The sequence below is a fragment of the Xiphias gladius genome, chromosome 20 (genome assembly GCF_016859285.1).
Source record: "Xiphias gladius isolate SHS-SW01 ecotype Sanya breed wild chromosome 20, ASM1685928v1, whole genome shotgun sequence".
NCBI lineage: Eukaryota > Metazoa > Chordata > Actinopteri > Istiophoriformes > Xiphiidae > Xiphias > Xiphias gladius.
The window spans coordinates 4374877-4393924 of NC_053419.1; the positions used below are offsets into that span (position 1 = coordinate 4374877).

The 19048-nt window shown below is 40.3% G+C and overlaps 1 protein-coding gene across 2 annotated transcripts in view; it reads right to left on the reverse strand.

Annotated features, from left to right (window-relative positions):
* The window catches only part of rab27b (RAB27B, member RAS oncogene family), a 66764-nt gene that overhangs the window by 26931 nt on the left and 20785 nt on the right, over positions 1-19048 (reverse strand). Inside the window, exon 1 of one of the 2 annotated variants that reach the window (XM_040156499.1) lies at positions 3218-3309. The exons of the other annotated variant lie outside the window; for it this stretch is intronic. The gene's annotated coding sequence lies outside the window, so the exon portion shown is untranslated. Of the gene's footprint in view, positions 1-3217; positions 3310-19048 lie in introns of those variants that run through there. 2 annotated transcript variants of the gene reach the window in all.

A 19048-nucleotide genomic window follows, 5' to 3' on the forward strand; every position in this document is an offset into this window, starting at 1 on the left:
GTTGTAATGTGAAGGGTTTAGGAGAAGAACTTTTTACCCAAAGCTGATTCTATTATTTTTCAGTATACCAACACATTATGGCTATTATACCATGTCACATTCACCAATCTTTGGCTGCATAAATATAAATACCAGTGAATGAAGAGGGACAATAGAAGTGATAAGAGATTAATCTAGGAGCTGTGCAAATGTGGGTAATCTGCCAAGATGGAACCAGATCCATAATGGAACTGGCTTTCAGAACCCAACCCAAGGAAAAACTCTATGCGACCGCATATGTGTAATTAATAATGTTAAAGATAGCAAATGGGAAATTGCTACGGGAATGATACCGGACATGTGACTAGTAACATTAATGACAGGACAGGTGTAAGGAACGTCACTGATAGCACAGAAAGCGAATAACTAATAACTTTAACAACAGCACAGGTGTAACTACAAACACCAAAGATAGAGCTGGTGTACGCTTGTGTGGGATGAGTAAAATGTCTTCATTTAAAAAACATCTATTATCTGTTCTACTCTGCTTCTACTTTACTCAGCCTCTCTCTGACCCACCCATTTCCACTCTGCTCTGTTCAGCACATTTGTCTCGTATTTGTCTCATAGTTTCCTCCGCTCTTCTGTAGTCTACTCATCTCTTCAATCTACTTTGCTTCATTGCTCGTTGAGTTGGAGGTCATGTGATCAGTCAGCTGACTGAATTTGTGGTCCTGTTGTTCCCCCCAGGACATGACCGAAACACACAGCATCATAATCAGCCAACGCACCCACTCTGCTCTCTGGTGTTTACTGGGTCCGCAAAATGATTCGGCCTCGCTGCTTCACTGTTATAGTATATGCATTTTTTATCATCTTTACACATCATTGTTACACAGCATCGTTATTTGTGGGTTAAAATCAGTTTGCCCCTTTCTACTTCTTCTTTATGGAGAAGATGAGGAAAAGTACAAAGTAATTTTTTTTTTACAGTCGATGAAAACTGAGGTCTGTATACCAAGATGAAGTATTCGGTGTTGAGTAAAAAAGTCTACCCTTTTGCCACAATTTCATTCACATTTATCATCATCTGAGTTACTTCCTCTCAGTCCAATTAATGGTTTCCTTTTCTGATCCAGTTTTTATTACCATAAGTGTTTATCTTATCTTATCTTTAACTATGCGATGAAATGATAGATTTTCTTATTTTAGCCAAAGTGTATCAAAATACATCGGAAAATTCACACTGATATGACAATTCAGTAACATCCAGATGAAGTAAAGCACAGACAATACAAGCTTCGAGGTTTCCTTGGTAAAAGTCCAAACTATGTTAAACATCAAGGAAACAAATTACGTTCATGAACAATTTCAATCTTAGAAGCAACTGTATTCCTAATTATGAAATTTACTACTGAACACACCAATTCCCCATCTTCTAAAAAATGTGTTTCGCTCTTTGTTACTTCATTTGGATGAAATCTTATTTTCAAGTTGTTCAAATTCAGATTGTGATCTTAAAATTCAAGTCAAGTGAAACAATCAGGCTGCTCAAGAATCAGACACCAAGACCAAAACTTTAAATTCTGCGCTACCAAGAATAAACAATTGAGTCTGAATGGCATCTGGAGGGGAAAGTATCCTTCATAGCCCAGATGTACAAGTTGGATTTTTTCATCTTCATTTTTGGCTGATTTGAATTTTTCAATCATTTCAGCAACCCGAGTTAAATTTTTTGAATAGTGGACACTTTTAAGTTTCTATCCAAATTTTTCCACCGTGTGACCTACCAGCAAATTCAAAGAGGTGATGAATAATAGGACAAATCAATCGACCTAAATATCAATTTTCAAAGTGAAGTATTTCAGTTAATATAATTTCAGCTGGATTTCAATTTCAACATTAACATGCCAGTAGTAATTGTATTTCAGAATAAGGTATTTGAGTTGCTACTATAAGATTCTAAGTATTACAGCTATCATTTGCCTCCGTAAAATAGAATCAGTGACAGCTGTGCTGCAGACGTGAAGCTAGAGATGCTGTTATCCTACTCTGTGGCCCACTGGACTCATTTTTCTATAATATATAGTACTTACTACCCACAGGAAATGGCTTACACGCCGCACTGTCCACAATATCACTGAAAATCCAGTATCAGGTAAACAGAGGATTTAACCACAAACACACAGGGTCACAGTCTGAATACTGACGGCGAACAGAGGAGAAGAAAGAAGAAAACACAGTCATGCGGTCAGCTCATAATGGAGATTTTAAAGCGTAGCGGGACCATACTATAAAATAAAATAAATAGTATACATTTTCCACTATACAATGCCTTTTTCATGCACAAACACTTGCATCACTGTCCTCCACTATGGATAAAGAGAAGGGAGTTTTACACTTGTAATATGTCACATGGCTGACTCGTTATAGACAGACACAGAGAGGAGAGGGGGATATGAGTGTAAGAAATGACTTCTCCCAATTCATGTGAATTATTTCAGTTGTAAAACATGTTGTTTGAAAATAAATAAAGCTGAAACATCTGCTACTGCTTCACTCTGTCCATCTTATGCTTTACTGATAGATATGTATTAAACAGTTTTCAGAGTTTTCAGAGTTTTAAATTTTTTTTAAGCCAAGTCTAAAAATGTTGGTCTTTTAAAACCTTTATAAAACCACGTTATAGAGAGAGTAGGCCTAGCTTTGATAAAAAGCTGGTCTGTTCTAAGTGGTATTATTCAGAAAGTGAATGAAGGTTGGTGGTGTAAGTAAGTAGGTCATTTTATAGCCAAAGTACTGAGAACAGAACTAAACATGTTATTTTTTAAAGCTATGGAATCAAGAAAAAAAATTTTTTTTTAATGTTCTTTTTAAAGCCTCCATTTAGATCTACTTAGACCTCAATGTCTATTTTATAAAAGCAAACACACATTATTTAATCATAAAAGGTGAACGTAACAAGATACCGGTTTTTCATTACCACAGGGGGTTTCACACACTAAAAACAAACACACTCGTGATTTTTATTTTTCAAAACTGGTGTCTGTGTTTTCAGTTTTATACAGACATGCCATAGTCAAATATTTACCTTATAATCTGTAAATCATGAAAGAGGAAATGCCTCTGATACGTGAGCAGACACACATCCATCTTACAAGCTTTAAAAGACAGTTTAAATGACACTGTTCCATCTCTTTAGTCAAACTAGTGTGAAGATAATACTGTTTAAACAAACCTGATGGGCTTTGTTTTTTTCCCACAAAGTTCAAGAGGCTCCTGTCACCGAATGTCAGGCTTTAAACTCCAGTTCACAAGTCACATTAAGGAAGAGTTCAGTGCTATGAGAGAGTGTCATCTGGATGATAATCAAACACACTTCACATCAAATAGACTCAACCTGACTTGAGAACAAGTAAATGTTCAAAGTTTTAGTTTTTGACAACCTGAGTTGGCATCTCTACACTTGTCAGAGTTTGACAGTAAATTAACGTATGTCTTGTAAAATCAGCTTTTAGGAAGTTAAAAGGATTCATTGGCAAAAAAACAAAAACATTACATTAGTTTCCTCAAGGTTATAGCTGATGTTACTCTACATTTTTGTTATCATCAACAAATCCAAAGAAAAGACCAAAACCAACATGTGTAAGTGTGTCACTGAGATCATTCTGATTTCTCTGCCCTGACTGTAGCACTCCCAAGCCCACTGGTTCCCACTGAACACATAAATCTTTTAAAATGGCTCACAAATATTTAATTCCATTTTTAAAAAAAGGTTCAATTCGTAAAAAAGCTGGGCACTGTAGTGTAAAGTTTCTCAAAGAGGAATAAATAGTTCATTTGATGGGTACGATTTTCAGTGGTCTAGAGTATTTACGGCAGCAGAGCAGTGTATGATTGACTCAAAATAGACAGCGTCCGTGTTTGTGGTGCATTTTCGCTGTGAAATTGGGCGAAAAATTCCCCAGCGATCCGGTATTAAGCCCTGATCACACAAGACAGTGGCACAGCAAAGTTAATCCATTTGTCCTCAGAAAATATTTGGTTATAGAGGCCTGGTGACACCAGGCAACTCTAGCCAGCCAGAGTTGCCTTCTATGTTCAACAGAAACTAGCTAAAGGCAGTTCAAAGTAGCTAGATGACTCTAGATGACGCCATACACTAATTTACATATTAGCGACGTCATAGTGTAACTACTGTATTTACATACAATTTTTTTTTTAAAATGAAAGTTAAGAAAATAAAAGTAAAACTTTAATTAGCTTTATCAGAGGTATTATTTTTGAAGCTCCATTCAGCCCATCAGTATTACCGGGACATATCATGGGGATCAGTGATTGGTCGTTTGGTACACATTCACAGCTCATTCACAGCTCATTCACAGCTCATTCACAGCTCATTCACAGCTCATTCACAGCTCATTCACAGCTCATTCACAGCTCATTCACAGCTCATTCACAGCTCATTCACAGCTCATTCACAGCTCATTCACAGCTCATTCACAGCTCATTCACAGCTCATTCACAGCTCATTCACAGCTCATTCACAGCTCATTCACAGCTCATTCACAGCTCATTCACAGCTCATTCACAGCTCATTCACAGCTCATTCACAGCTCATTCACAGCTCATTCACAGCTCATTCACAGCTCATTCACAGCTCATTCACAGCTCATTCACAGCTCATTCACAGCTCATTCACAGCTCATTCACAGCTCATTCACAGCTCATTCACAGCTCATTCACAGCTCATTCACAGCTCATTCACAGCTCATTCACAGCTCATTCACAGCTCATTCACAGCTCATTCACAGCTCATTCACAGCTCATTCACAGCTCATTCACAGCTCATTCACAGCTCATTCACAGCTCATTCACAGCTCATTCACAGCTCATTCACAGCTCATTCACAGCTCATTCACAGCTCATTCACAGCTCATTCACAGCTCATTCACAGCTCATTCACAGCTCATTCACAGCTCATTCACAGCTCATTCACAGCTCATTCACAGCTCATTCACAGCTCATTCACAGCTCATTCACAGCTCATTCACAGCTCATTCACAGCTCATTCACAGCTCATTCACAGCTCATTCACAGCTCATTCACAGCTCATTCACAGCTCATTCACAGCTCATTCACAGCTCATTCACAGCTCATTCACAGCTCATTCACAGCTCATTCACAGCTCATTCACAGCTCATTCACAGCTCATTCACAGCTCATTCACAGCTCATTCACAGCTCATTCACAGCTCATTCACAGCTCATTCACAGCTCATTCACAGCTCATTCACAGCTCATTCACAGCTCATTCACAGCTCATTCACAGCTCATTCACAGCTCATTCACAGCTCATTCACAGCTCATTCACAGCTCATTCACAGCTCATTCACAGCTCATTCACAGCTCATTCACAGCTCATTCACAGCTCATTCACAGCTCATTCACAGCTCATTCACAGCTCATTCACAGCTCATTCACAGCTCATTCACAGCTCATTCACAGCTCATTCACAGCTCATTCACAGCTCATTCACAGCTCATTCACAGCTCATTCACAGCTCATTCACAGCTCATTCACAGCTCATTCACAGCTCATTCACAGCTCATTCACAGCTCATTCACAGCTCATTCACAGCTCATTCACAGCTCATTCACAGCTCATTCACAGCTCATTCACAGCTCATTCACAGCTCATTCACAGCTCATTCACAGCTCATTCACAGCTCATTCACAGCTCATTCACAGCTCATTCACAGCTCATTCACAGCTCATTCACAGCTCATTCACAGCTCATTCACAGCTCATTCACAGCTCATTCACAGCTCATTCACAGCTCATTCACAGCTCATTCACAGCTCATTCACAGCTCATTCACAGCTCATTCACAGCTCATTCACAGCTCATTCACAGCTCATTCACAGCTCATTCACAGCTCATTCACAGCTCATTCACAGCTCATTCACAGCTCATTCACAGCTCATTCACAGCTCATTCACAGCTCATTCACAGCTCATTCACAGCTCATTCACAGCTCATTCACAGCTCATTCACAGCTCATTCACAGCTCATTCACAGCTCATTCACAGCTCATTCACAGCTCATTCACAGCTCATTCACAGCTCATTCACAGCTCATTCACAGCTCATTCACAGCTCATTCACAGCTCATTCACAGCTCATTCACAGCTCATTCACAGCTCATTCACAGCTCATTCACAGCTCATTCACAGCTCATTCACAGCTCATTCACAGCTCATTCACAGCTCATTCACAGCTCATTCACAGCTCATTCACAGCTCATTCACAGCTCATTCACAGCTCATTCACAGCTCATTCACAGCTCATTCACAGCTCATTCACAGCTCATTCACAGCTCATTCACAGCTCATTCACAGCTCATTCACAGCTCATTCACAGCTCATTCACAGCTCATTCACAGCTCATTCACAGCTCATTCACAGCTCATTCACAGCTCATTCACAGCTCATTCACAGCTCATTCACAGCTCATTCACAGCTCATTCACAGCTCATTCACAGCTCATTCACAGCTCATTCACAGCTCATTCACAGCTCATTCACAGCTCATTCACAGCTCATTCACAGCTCATTCACAGCTCATTCACAGCTCATTCACAGCTCATTCACAGCTCATTCACAGCTCATTCACAGCTCATTCACAGCTCATTCACAGCTCATTCACAGCTCATTCACAGCTCATTCACAGCTCATTCACAGCTCATTCACAGCTCATTCACAGCTCATTCACAGCTCATTCACAGCTCATTCACAGCTCATTCACAGCTCATTCACAGCTCATTCACAGCTCATTCACAGCTCATTCACAGCTCATTCACAGCTCATTCACAGCTCATTCACAGCTCATTCACAGCTCATTCACAGCTCATTCACAGCTCATTCACAGCTCATTCACAGCTCATTCACAGCTCATTCACAGCTCATTCACAGCTCATTCACAGCTCATTCACAGCTCATTCACAGCTCATTCACAGCTCATTCACAGCTCATTCACAGCTCATTCACAGCTCATTCACAGCTCATTCACAGCTCATTCACAGCTCATTCACAGCTCATTCACAGCTCATTCACAGCTCATTCACAGCTCATTCACAGCTCATTCACAGCTCATTCACAGCTCATTCACAGCTCATTCACAGCTCATTCACAGCTCATTCACAGCTCATTCACAGCTCATTCACAGCTCATTCACAGCTCATTCACAGCTCATTCACAGCTCATTCACAGCTCATTCACAGCTCATTCACAGCTCATTCACAGCTCATTCACAGCTCATTCACAGCTCATTCACAGCTCATTCACAGCTCATTCACAGCTCATTCACAGCTCATTCACAGCTCATTCACAGCTCATTCACAGCTCATTCACAGCTCATTCACAGCTCATTCACAGCTCATTCACAGCTCATTCACAGCTCATTCACAGCTCATTCACAGCTCATTCACAGCTCATTCACAGCTCATTCACAGCTCATTCACAGCTCATTCACAGCTCATTCACAGCTCATTCACAGCTCATTCACAGCTCATTCACAGCTCATTCACAGCTCATTCACAGCTCATTCACAGCTCATTCACAGCTCATTCACAGCTCATTCACAGCTCATTCACAGCTCATTCACAGCTCATTCACAGCTCATTCACAGCTCATTCACAGCTCATTCACAGCTCATTCACAGCTCATTCACAGCTCATTCACAGCTCATTCACAGCTCATTCACAGCTCATTCACAGCTCATTCACAGCTCATTCACAGCTCATTCACAGCTCATTCACAGCTCATTCACAGCTCATTCACAGCTCATTCACAGCTCATTCACAGCTCATTCACAGCTCATTCACAGCTCATTCACAGCTCTGCATCTAAACCCACGACCGTCTGACTGACTGACTGACTGACGGGGTGGGAGGCTGGATCACTGGATCACTGGATGACCGGATGACTGACCACCATTCAGCTGGAGGCAGCAGAGCAGAAAGTCACTCCCCTCACCAACCAGCTGACGAGATGCCTGGCTGCAGGGATGGATGGATGACTCTGACTTGCTGTAATAACTAACCACCGACTAAATTAATAAAAACTGACCAACTGAATAACTAAACTTATTGGATAACTGAATGGTTAAATTATTAACTGATCGACAAACTGCCAGACTGACTGGCATCCACATTTACGTCTGGATGAAAAATGATTAACTGAAAAACTCAGAAAGTGCCTAACTGACTAACTAAAAGTTTTGCTAAATGACTGAATAACTGATTAACTGGCCAATGAACTAATTGACCAACTAACTAAATGATCTGACCAGCTACCTGACTGACTGATTAGTTCACTGACTGTCTAACAAACGGATTTCCTGACTAAAAATCTCAACCAGTAGTTGACTGGTTGTCTTACGGGCTGAACAGCAGGCTGGCTGGTTACCTGGCTGACTGCTTAGTCACCTCCTGAGGTTCGAATGCAGTTTCGAGGTTTCTCTCTCTCTGCTTTTCCCTCTTCCTTCATTCCTCTTCCTCTATTTTCTGCTTCTCTCTGTCCCTCTCTCTGTTTCCCTGTGTGATAAGAGGGTGGGGCCAAACTACATTCAGTAAGCTAGCTCGACACACACACACACACACACACACACACACACACACACACACACACACACACACACACACACACACACACACACACACACACACACACACACACACACACCCTTATCAGTTAGTAAGTACAGAGCAGAGCAGCCTCAGGTCATGCTGCTGGAGGAAACTGTTAAGCGTGTGTGTGTGTGTGTGTGTGTGTGTGTGTGTGTGTGTGTGTGTGTGTGTGTGTAGTTGGCAGTAGTAAAACAGGAAGTAGGTATGAAATGGTACAGGACAGCCCCAGGTAATTTCTTAAATGGCGGAAATACATGCCATTTTCTTTATGTCATCCAAAGGCTAATGTGAATGAACTAAAACAAATATTAGGTATTAATTGATGTTTATTCAGTGCAGCAGTGGGTGGGGCTGCCGGTTCTTCCAACTGTAGAACTGTATTTCAAATTAAGTTTATTTTCACGAGAGACTCAAGATTTCTCATCGCAGAAAATCAAGAGTCTCTCGGATGATTTAACCTTTTACCATTTAAATTATAGTTAACCGCAAATTATAGTTATTCACAACTATAATTTGCTGAGGCCTATGTTCGACATCAGTTACAAAATAATCTGAAAGTCTAGTGCCTCCTACAAACTTCAGTGCTCATTGTGCTATACACAGTATATATGTATATACATTTATTACAGTTTTATTATATTACTTATGTATTTGAGAACTTTGGCTTCTTTTATAAAATGGAAAAAAACAGAATTTGTACAGAAATATAATAGATGTCTCAGAGTAAGTATTGATAACATACTGTACAACAAGCTACTTTATTTACCAATGTCAGTGTGAGACAGAGAGAGAGCACCTGCCAACTGCCTCCTTGCTTTTTCAGGATAACTGCAGTTATTTTCAACTTTGGTCTTATTTCCCCAGTAATGTTCTCAGTATTTCATCACGTCCGTTCTGAACCCAATCTTACAAATGACTACACAGTAGAAAAGAGGAGAGGAGAGGTGGAAACCAGAGAAGAGAAGGAGTGGAGACACCTCTTTATCTAGTGATAAAATGAGCAACAGAAGCTAAAGAAAAAAAAAATCATACTTCTTTGGTTCCACCTACTGATATTTATCACAGCCAATGAAAATATTATTACTTCCAGAGCAGTTCTCCCCAGCTACAACCTGTTCTATTAATTTCTAACAGAAACAAAGACTCTAGCCCTGAGCTTCTGTCAGCCTGCTCTGATCAGCATCGCAGCAGCAGTGTGTCTTCAGCTAGCCGTCAGCCATCACAGCTTCATTACAAACTTCAATCATCCAAAGTGAGAATAACACGAGGAGACACCCGAGAAGCAGAGCGAGGGGAAGCTAAAAACCTATAGAAGCTAGAAACCTATAAAAGCCTATAGCTTATGGCAAAACAGGAAATGAATGTTTTTTTTTTAAATAAAATATCTTGTTTTATAACAAAACTGTAAATGTTGTCTTTAATAATCTGAATTTAATGTGTGCCTTCTCAGAAACCCATCACAATTTTTGGATTGTCTAAGAAAAATCATGAAAGTGTGTGACTCCGAGAGATGAGGCTGAAAAAAAATGAAGAGAAGATATCTCCTGTCCTCTCTGAGCTGGTTAGGAGCCTCCATGTGACCAGACGGTGAAGCATCATGCAACTCAGGTTGGTGACCTTTAGCAGGCATTAAAGGCCAGCTAACCCCAACATCGACAGTTACCATGACAAAACTACATCTATTGCTGTTTCTGGAAGGAAACACTGACACCAGGAGATAATATTCTGTTACGTCAGAATTTATTCATTTCAGCTAACCTGTGTCCTCTTTTCAATTATTTCAAATGGCTTTTATACTCTCTGACAAAGGTTATATTTACACCACTCTGCTCCTGTGATTTTTAAAGATAAATCCATATCCCTTCTGGATTGTGATACAAATCCAGTAGGAATGCATTTCTGTGTAATGGTCAACAATCAAAAGACCAGACTTTCCAGACATTTTGCAATTTTTCCACCACGAAAATACTTCCGCTCATTTTCAAAAGCATGAGATGTCAGATTGTTTTCTCTCTCGCAAGCAGCCTGTGTTTGAGTGATCATGTGCACAAACGTTTAGGTGATTATTGATTAGTTAATAAATGCAAATACATTTGGATAATTAATTATTCGTTGAAGTCATTTTGCTAGAAAACAAAAATGTCACCCAATCTCTGGGTCCAACTCAGCAATGTGAGGATTTGCTGCTTAGATTGTAAACTGAATAACTTTGGTTCAATAGAAAGACATTTGAAGACGTCGCCTTTGGCTCTGGGCACTCGTGATGAACACTTTTCACTATCTGTTCAGACATTTTAATCAATGTAATTGAAAAATTCATTATTAGTGACAATAATCACTAGCTGTAGCCCCTGGGTTCAGTTTTTGGTTGAATGGTGGGAATTAGGATCCCGAAATAAGATTTTCCTGGAAAAGTACCTGCGGGAATCCAATATTTTTAGCATTTGTGCCCATGTGTATGTGTGTGTGTCCGTACTTGTGTTCGCATACTCAAAAATATGTACTGAAAGAAAGACTCCACAAACCTCATTAACTCTAACACCTAACTATGGCAGCTATCTTCCAAACATGATATGCCATTATAATATTATATATATCAACGTTTCAGCTGCAGGCTGCAGGCTGAGTGGTTAAATATTCTCTCTCTCTCTCTCCCTCTATTATATATATATATATACAAACACACACACACACACACACACATAGGGCATATGGTATACATATATAGGGTTGCCAACTCTCAGTCTTTTGGTGTGAGACATCTGCTGTCTGTCTCTGTTTCACGATCATTAATAAATTAGCAATTAACGCTCAGTGTTTGTCTTAACCCCAGACAAATAAGCTGTTACAAAGAGATTCCGAGTTTATACAGTGAAAATATTTGAAATATAGCAGCCACTCTTAGGATGAACCCTTAGCTCCATCATAGTTGTCAGGACAGCACAAGCAAATTACATAACAATGAAAAAGTAAGCCTATGCTAGATCCACATAACTGGAAAACACCCTAAGCAATCTCATCCAATCAACTCCAGAACGTAGTTATCATGGAGATGGTTTAGTTTGCTATCGCATGACCCAAGTATGGAACAGAACAGGGACAAGGACAATCCCTATATATGTATGCTGTATATGATCACCTGTTATCATGAAAGTGCATACTTATGGCATATGAAAATAAATAAATCTCCATGACAGCTGAGCAACCTCCATCCACAGAGGAAGGCCACAAGATTTGTCTGAAAGCTTCGGACATACCAAGTTAGAAACCTTGTGTTCAGAAATCATCAAATTAAAACTGATAATGAAAAATAAGCATTAATTGCAACCATTTTTTAATTAGAAATGAATGTTGCTTTTGACTGGCAGACCATTCTTAAGTGTTGGTTTGTAGAATTTTTTTTCCTCATTTCATGCTTACATGACTGCTGTAACTGAAAGCAGAAGGTTTACAAGGCACTCAGAATCCCAGAATCTTATTGTTTGGGGCCAACATGGCGAGATCAGAAGGACAGTGACATCACTCCATGTCAAGTATAGTTCAGTCTTTCATTCTGTTCCACATGATTTGTTTAATAGGAAAATGCACTGAGGGCAGGAAGAGATGTGAAAGGCCACTGGACCAAACCGGCGAATTACTGATACAACACAACCACTCACATCACTCTGTTTGAATGTTACACGGTTCTTTCTTTCTTCTTATGACTTATTCTCATAATATGTGCATGTGTCCGTGTGTTTTCTTCCATCAAATTAGCATCAACGGCGGCGCCAAACTCTGCTCCCAACAGCAGCAGAGATGCTGGGAAACATTTACAACCTCTCCGCCTCCTGCATTGGCTGAATGTGAAAAGGGCAACTGGGTCCAAACCAATCCACTTCGACACGAGGCATAAATATTCTCCTAGTCGAGGACAGCAACAATTCCCAGTGAACCAGAAAGAGGCGCTAAACAATTAATTGCATTTATGTACTGTATTGGATGGGTCTCACTGGTACAGAAAAAAGATACACGACTGACATTGTGATGGAAATAAGCTCACAGTGAGTCCTAATGGCCACAACAAAGACACACACAGCTAGCATCAGTTTAACAGGTTCCACTGGTGATAAGACAGTAAGTGCTGCTATCAGTTTTGACAGCAGAATGTGAATGGTAGGAATACCGCGTCTTTCTGTGTGGCTGTGTGTGTGTGCGCGCGCGTTTGCGTGCGTGTGCGTGTGTGTAACGAAGCATGCAACCATATTCCATAAGTGCCAATAGTAAAAACCTAACAGGCTGACTCAGGACACACAAATCACTGGTGTCCAGTGTAAAACACTGCAACCAGTAGAAGCATTTCCTCTGGTCCTTATCTGCCTAATCAAAGTCACCTCACACTTTTCTGTCAGAGGTGTAGCAAAACATAAATATTCCTGATATAAAGATTCCCATCGCTGACTGACAACTGAGGGCCGGTATCGCTAGGAGACACGCTGTCAGCTTCAGTACACCAATGACTGGAGCATGTCATAGCCCTGCTCTACAAAGTGTGATACAAGATGGTCCACGTATCGATGGTTATGTGTATGTGCATGTCAGTTATTTAAGCTGTCTGTGTCTTTATGATATTCAATGTTTGGGAGGACCCATCATGCTGCTAAGGTTGTATCCCACTCAGAGAGTGGAAGCTAGTTAGCCTAGCTTGCTAATGTTAGCAGTGATTCCCACTGGATGTTACTTTGTTTTCATATGCTATCAACACCTGCTGAGTCACAGCAAAAAATAAAGAAAGATTACAATTTTGACCAAAAAAAAAACAAAACACAAGTCAAAACAGATGCCACGGATACATACTGTGTGTACACTGATTTCTTAGCAAAGATTAATGTTGATTTCAGTTCGCCTTTAAGAAAATTGAACAAACTTATTTTGGGAAATATTTGCTCTCTTGCTTAGTGTTAGATGAGAAGATTGATACCAGTCTCATAAGAACTATCTGTTCATTTAACATGAAGCTGTAGCCAGTCCAAATGCCCACACATCAGTTGGGTCTAAAGACTTTGTCAAGAGCTTGACAAGGAAAAAAAGCATGTTGGTGTGGTGTGAGAAAGAAGTTATCTTACCAGACCTCTATGGCCTGCTCCCCATCTCTGCGTGAGGTTAGAGGCTACATCAGTCGCTTCTGGCTTAACGCACTGAAATCTCTGAGTGAGCTGTCAGCGATCAATTGTGCATTGTTTGCAATGTAGGCAGCAGGTTATGTCAAGGAAGAGGAATGTATGGAATAAAAACGACAGTATCTCTGGTTCTGCTGCATCGATTTTGATACTTTTTTAAAAATTGTCCATTGTAAGTTCAACGCTATATGAGGGCAATGCTAAATTTACTGTTTTAATCAATCAATCCATTATATCTTGTTTAATAGCTTGTTTAATTAGTACAAACATTTTAGGTTTTTAGTTAGGGTATGTTCATCACTATTTCTTCTTGAACCGACTAAACTCATCTGTTGTTCCATCAGAAAAGTCTTAGCTGAGCTGAAGGCAGAACGCTCAGTCATGCAGTTAGTGCCATGTAAAAAACACTGCAGGAATGTCCTTTCCTATATAAAACTGTTTACCCAGGGACTGACACTCATCAGAATACAACAACCAAGCCATTGTCTAAAGAGGAAAAAACTTGACAGCTGGTAATTTAAAGGTCACCAGTTCAAATTCCAGTGGAAAGACAAAATAGCCCTTAATAAGAGGAGAAAAAGTAGAGATTTTTATTTTTCTCAGTTGTATTCGAAAACTTAAACTCTCAAAATGTGCAAAACCTCCAACATACAGACTATGGACAAAAGTAGCCACGGTATCCGCAATGACTTGAGCAGGGAAGCGAATGTGATAACGTTGCTGGTTTTCTATGCAGGCTGCGTGAGCACTGAATGCTCTGTCACCAGATTCTGAGTGGACTTGAATTTGGTAATTTAGATAAAACAGCTCACCATTGCCCAAAGGGATTTATTAGGATGATGAACTATAAGCATGAAGGGCATAATGTAAATAATCTGGGGCCAGACCGTTAAGTTCTTTATAGGAGCAAAGTCAATTCTGTAATGAACAGGAGTCGGAGTGAGTCGGTGGGATATGATCCCATTTATTCGCCTTAGTCACGATACGATGTGGGCAAATCCGTTTTGAATTAGCTGAAGAATCTGACTGGCTTTAAGTAAGCCAGTAAAAAGAGGCCTGGCAGTGATCTAGTCTGCTGATAATGAACGCATGATGATGAACGTGTTTCTGAATCTGACTGTTTCTGAATTCGAAACCTTTGGACCCGACACTAGGAGCTCAGCCTTTTTTTTCTGTTTAACTGCAGGAAGTTTTTCTGACATCCAGCGATTGATGTCATTCAAGCAGGTGAACAGCAAATTTAAGAGGACGTAGTAAAATGTAAAGTTCACTACCTTGTCACGAGATCTATGACAACAGATACTGTGATCACTGAGAAAAAAAAAAACATTTAGAAAGTGTTTAGATTTGGATTTGGACAAACTGTTTTTTTCCCAGAAGCTGCAAGTAGTTTAAAAGTATGAAAAGACAAAATTGATGTTGATTATAGAAAATCTGGGTTACGTCACCTCTGAAATGAGACACTGTGCATGAGACCAACATGCTGAGTCTGAGCACAGCAGCTCCTCACAAACTGAGGAGAGCAAGTACTGTTTAGACACATTGTGGCAAAATGTGACTCAGGGAGCGCTCACATCAGGGTGCACTCACGGGTCCATTGTTAACTGCTAGTACAATGGACTGCTGATCATCATGTCTTAATGTAATGCTCTTTACGGGCCGCGGTGATGTCCGCCAGTCAGCAGAAATGGCAGACACTGATGTAATGACCGCTTCGAGTTTTCTTTTAGATTAACAGCGCAGTTCCAGTCAACAGCAAATCAACTTAGTGGAGATGTCAGCAACAGATGGTGTGTTTATAGGACTTTTAATGAACTCAAATTGAACACATTAGCTCTGTGTTTGATGATTTTCATTTCAAAAGGAGACAATAACCATTTGAAGAAACTAAGAACTCCTCAAACAACGGAGCGAGAAATATCCCACTGTGTAGTGTTATCCTTCATGTTTCTGGTCATTTTAGCACTTTGAGGGGTGAAAGTAAAACGCTCATGTCTCATGTCAGTCAGTCAAATTTCCAGGGTGACTTACAGGGCTGTCTCATTCTTAAAAACTGTGAACAAATTCAAACTAACCCATATAGCATACCACCAACCACCAGCCCCATTTTAGTGACTTACCCCTGAGTACAATCTACACATGTTCCCATGCGGTAAAATAAAACTGCATCATGAGAAGGTGGTGCGTCTTGGAATTTTGTGGCTCTTTTATCTTGCTGTCTTATGGGTGATGGCCTTCTACAAGTTTTTGGCGAGAATCCTGAAGATGAGTGCGGCGAAAAGTAGGCATTCAGACGAGGATGAACAGTTGATGCTGATGTCAAAAAGCTTCCACACTCTGCTTCTCAGATGCTTTGCGGTCACGATTATCTGATCGGCAAGGCTTTGCTCGCTAGTGTCCTCCAGTTTTATTTATGAACTTAGTTTACTGTTAGGTCAATAGCACATACAATAGATCCAGCTGATAGTGAACTTCAAGAGCCCCCTCTGCTAGTCAAAAGGCAAAAAATATATTATGGTCTGTTGCGCTCGAGGACAGAGGAGGTTTGATTCCCATTCAAATGTCCTGTGCATGGCACACTTATCAATCCTCACCCCTCTAACAGTCATAATCTGCGTGGTCCCTGAGGACTTAAACATAACCACTAGCCAAGCTGCAGTTGGGGCCTTCTCTGCCCTCCTTGCTTTATGACTGATTCTCCTCAAATGGAAAAAGACTGCACCACAATCTACTAAACGCTGGCTGAAGGATGTAATTGCACACCTCAAACTCAAACAGCTAAAGCATACTACTCTTGGCTCGACCAGTTTCATTTACGTTTCATAAGATCTGGGAAACTTTTCTGATCCATTTTCAAAATTGGACAAATTCCTATTTATGTGCTTTCTTTTACAATATACTTTTGTATCTGTCTTTTCTTTTTTTTTCCCCTCTTGATAATACGTATTAATGTATGTGAGCAATGGAGAATTTACTTCATGTTTACATGTGTTATAAGTGAATATTTGAATAAACTGCCTTCTAAAATAACCCAGTACTTTCAAAAACTGTTACAAATTACACACTTTTTTCACAGTTAAGGCTTGGTTAGGTTCTGACACAAAGACAACTCGGGTAAAGTTAGGGAATGATCATGGTTAATTAAAACCATCACTGACTGTCGTTAGGAAATGGGAAACGAATAGCGGTCTCCCCACATCAAATTTCGATTCTTTGTCAAACCAATCCAGCCACCCCAACCTCTTCCCTACATGAACTTTGAGGCTAAATAACGTTGTCACACTATTTCCGCGTTTCCTCCTGACGGACGAGAGTCATTTACACAGCCACTAGAAGTGCTCAGATAAATGTGCACATTTATCAGGTCATTTTTCGGACATTTTCACAAACAACTGATGCTGTTGTTTTTCTCGGGAGAACAGTCTCCTTCATTCATAAGCAACAATTCAGTCCAAAAGACAACATGTGACCTTTTACTTGGGACGAAATACAGAAGGAAAAAGAAAGAAGGTACGGAGGGAGGAGAGAGGAAGAACAGGCTAACGGCAACACTGCAGTTTAAAAATGTATGGGTCTCCAGCCTCCAGCAGATCGGCTTTATATGTGTATGTGTGTGTGTGTGTGTGTGTGTGTGTGTGGAGCACTGTGGTCATTTAACAGTAAGAATAAAAAACAGATAAAGAGGGAACAGTTGAGGATGAGGTTAACATAAGTGATGTAGTGATTATTTCATTTTTATTTGGCTGCTTGGGGACTGTGCTCCGTCTAGCATCATGTGCTGCTGTGTGTGTGTGTGTGTCCGTGTGTGTCATTTCACGCACTCCCTGCTGATATTTATGTATGTGAGAGAGAAAGAGACGCCTCTGTTTGACTTATAATAAAGTCATGTCAGCTGAAGCTCCGAGTATGAGTCACGAGTGTCCAAATGAGGAGGAGGATTTGAAAACAAAACAGGAAAGGAGTGGAAGAAAAGAGGAGGTAGAGGAAGAGACCAAGGAGGAGGAACATGGGGAGAAGGAAGGACAGGAGTTAGAGGAAGAGGAGTGGAAAGACCAGAAGAAAGTACCAGGGGGGCTAGAGGGAGTGTGAGGAAGAGGCGAGGGTGCGGGAAAGGATGAGGAAAAAGAAAAAAATAGAGAAAACGGGTGGTGCAGCACTTCCATTCAGCAGCACAAAAAGAAATGTTGTATGTGGTAATATCTAAATGACACCCCGTTTGAGGATATTTTTCAGAACTTAGAAGACCCGCTATCTTTCGCTGGCAGACAGCAGTCACACAGCGACAGCGTTATGTTGGAGGAGAAACAGGACAATTTCTACACCCGCAGGAGCAGGAAAAAGACCAGAATTAAAGGCAGCAACAGGAGCACTTATTATTTATCATCACATCACACTTATTATCACTCCATGTACAACTTACATCCAACCTGCATGCAGCAGGTCCTGGCTCCCTCTCTAAGCGATCTGAAAGGCAGCCTGGGAAATGTGTAGGGCTGGGTATCCACCCCAAATAGATTTTTTGGTACTGACTGAAATGTTTGTGTAACAGCGAGTACTGAAGACAGACCAGCACTCAAAGCTGGCACTGAAACTCCTGTCAGATTCATCGTCTTGTTTACTTATTCTTTGAACACGGAGTTCCTCACAGTTTTGCCAGTTGTAAGCGAATCTGCTGTACAGCTTGCTTGAGGTGAGACAAAGTTCAACATCTGAGAAGTTTTGTCTTCACTGGTTAGGAAACCATGTCCATATTCTTCAAAGTAAAGTATCAAAAAAGTATACATTTGGTACCAAAACTTAGGTATGATAAATAATATTGGAAAATTTAAAACAGATGTACCAGACAAATTTAGTATGATTTAGTATCACTTAATATCAAGATAATTACTATTAAGGACAAGAAAATTTAGTAATCTGGGAGAACAGGAGTGACTGAATTAAGTTAACGGAATAAGTGCTATTATTATAATTACTATTTCACTCCATTTTCAAGAAGTGATTAAAATGTCCCTGTTTAACAGATAATATTTGTTAGACTTTGAAATATCTCTGGAATATCTACTGTATACGCTTACTGCAAATGCTTAAAGCAACACATGAAAAATCTCAACTTATTTCCAACCTCCTCCCATGCTCCGGAGAGTGAATAAATAAGAAGTAAAGTTTGGATGTATAGCTGGAAACTGAAGTGACTCCCAGTGGATTCAGCTGTATGTGACCTCAGC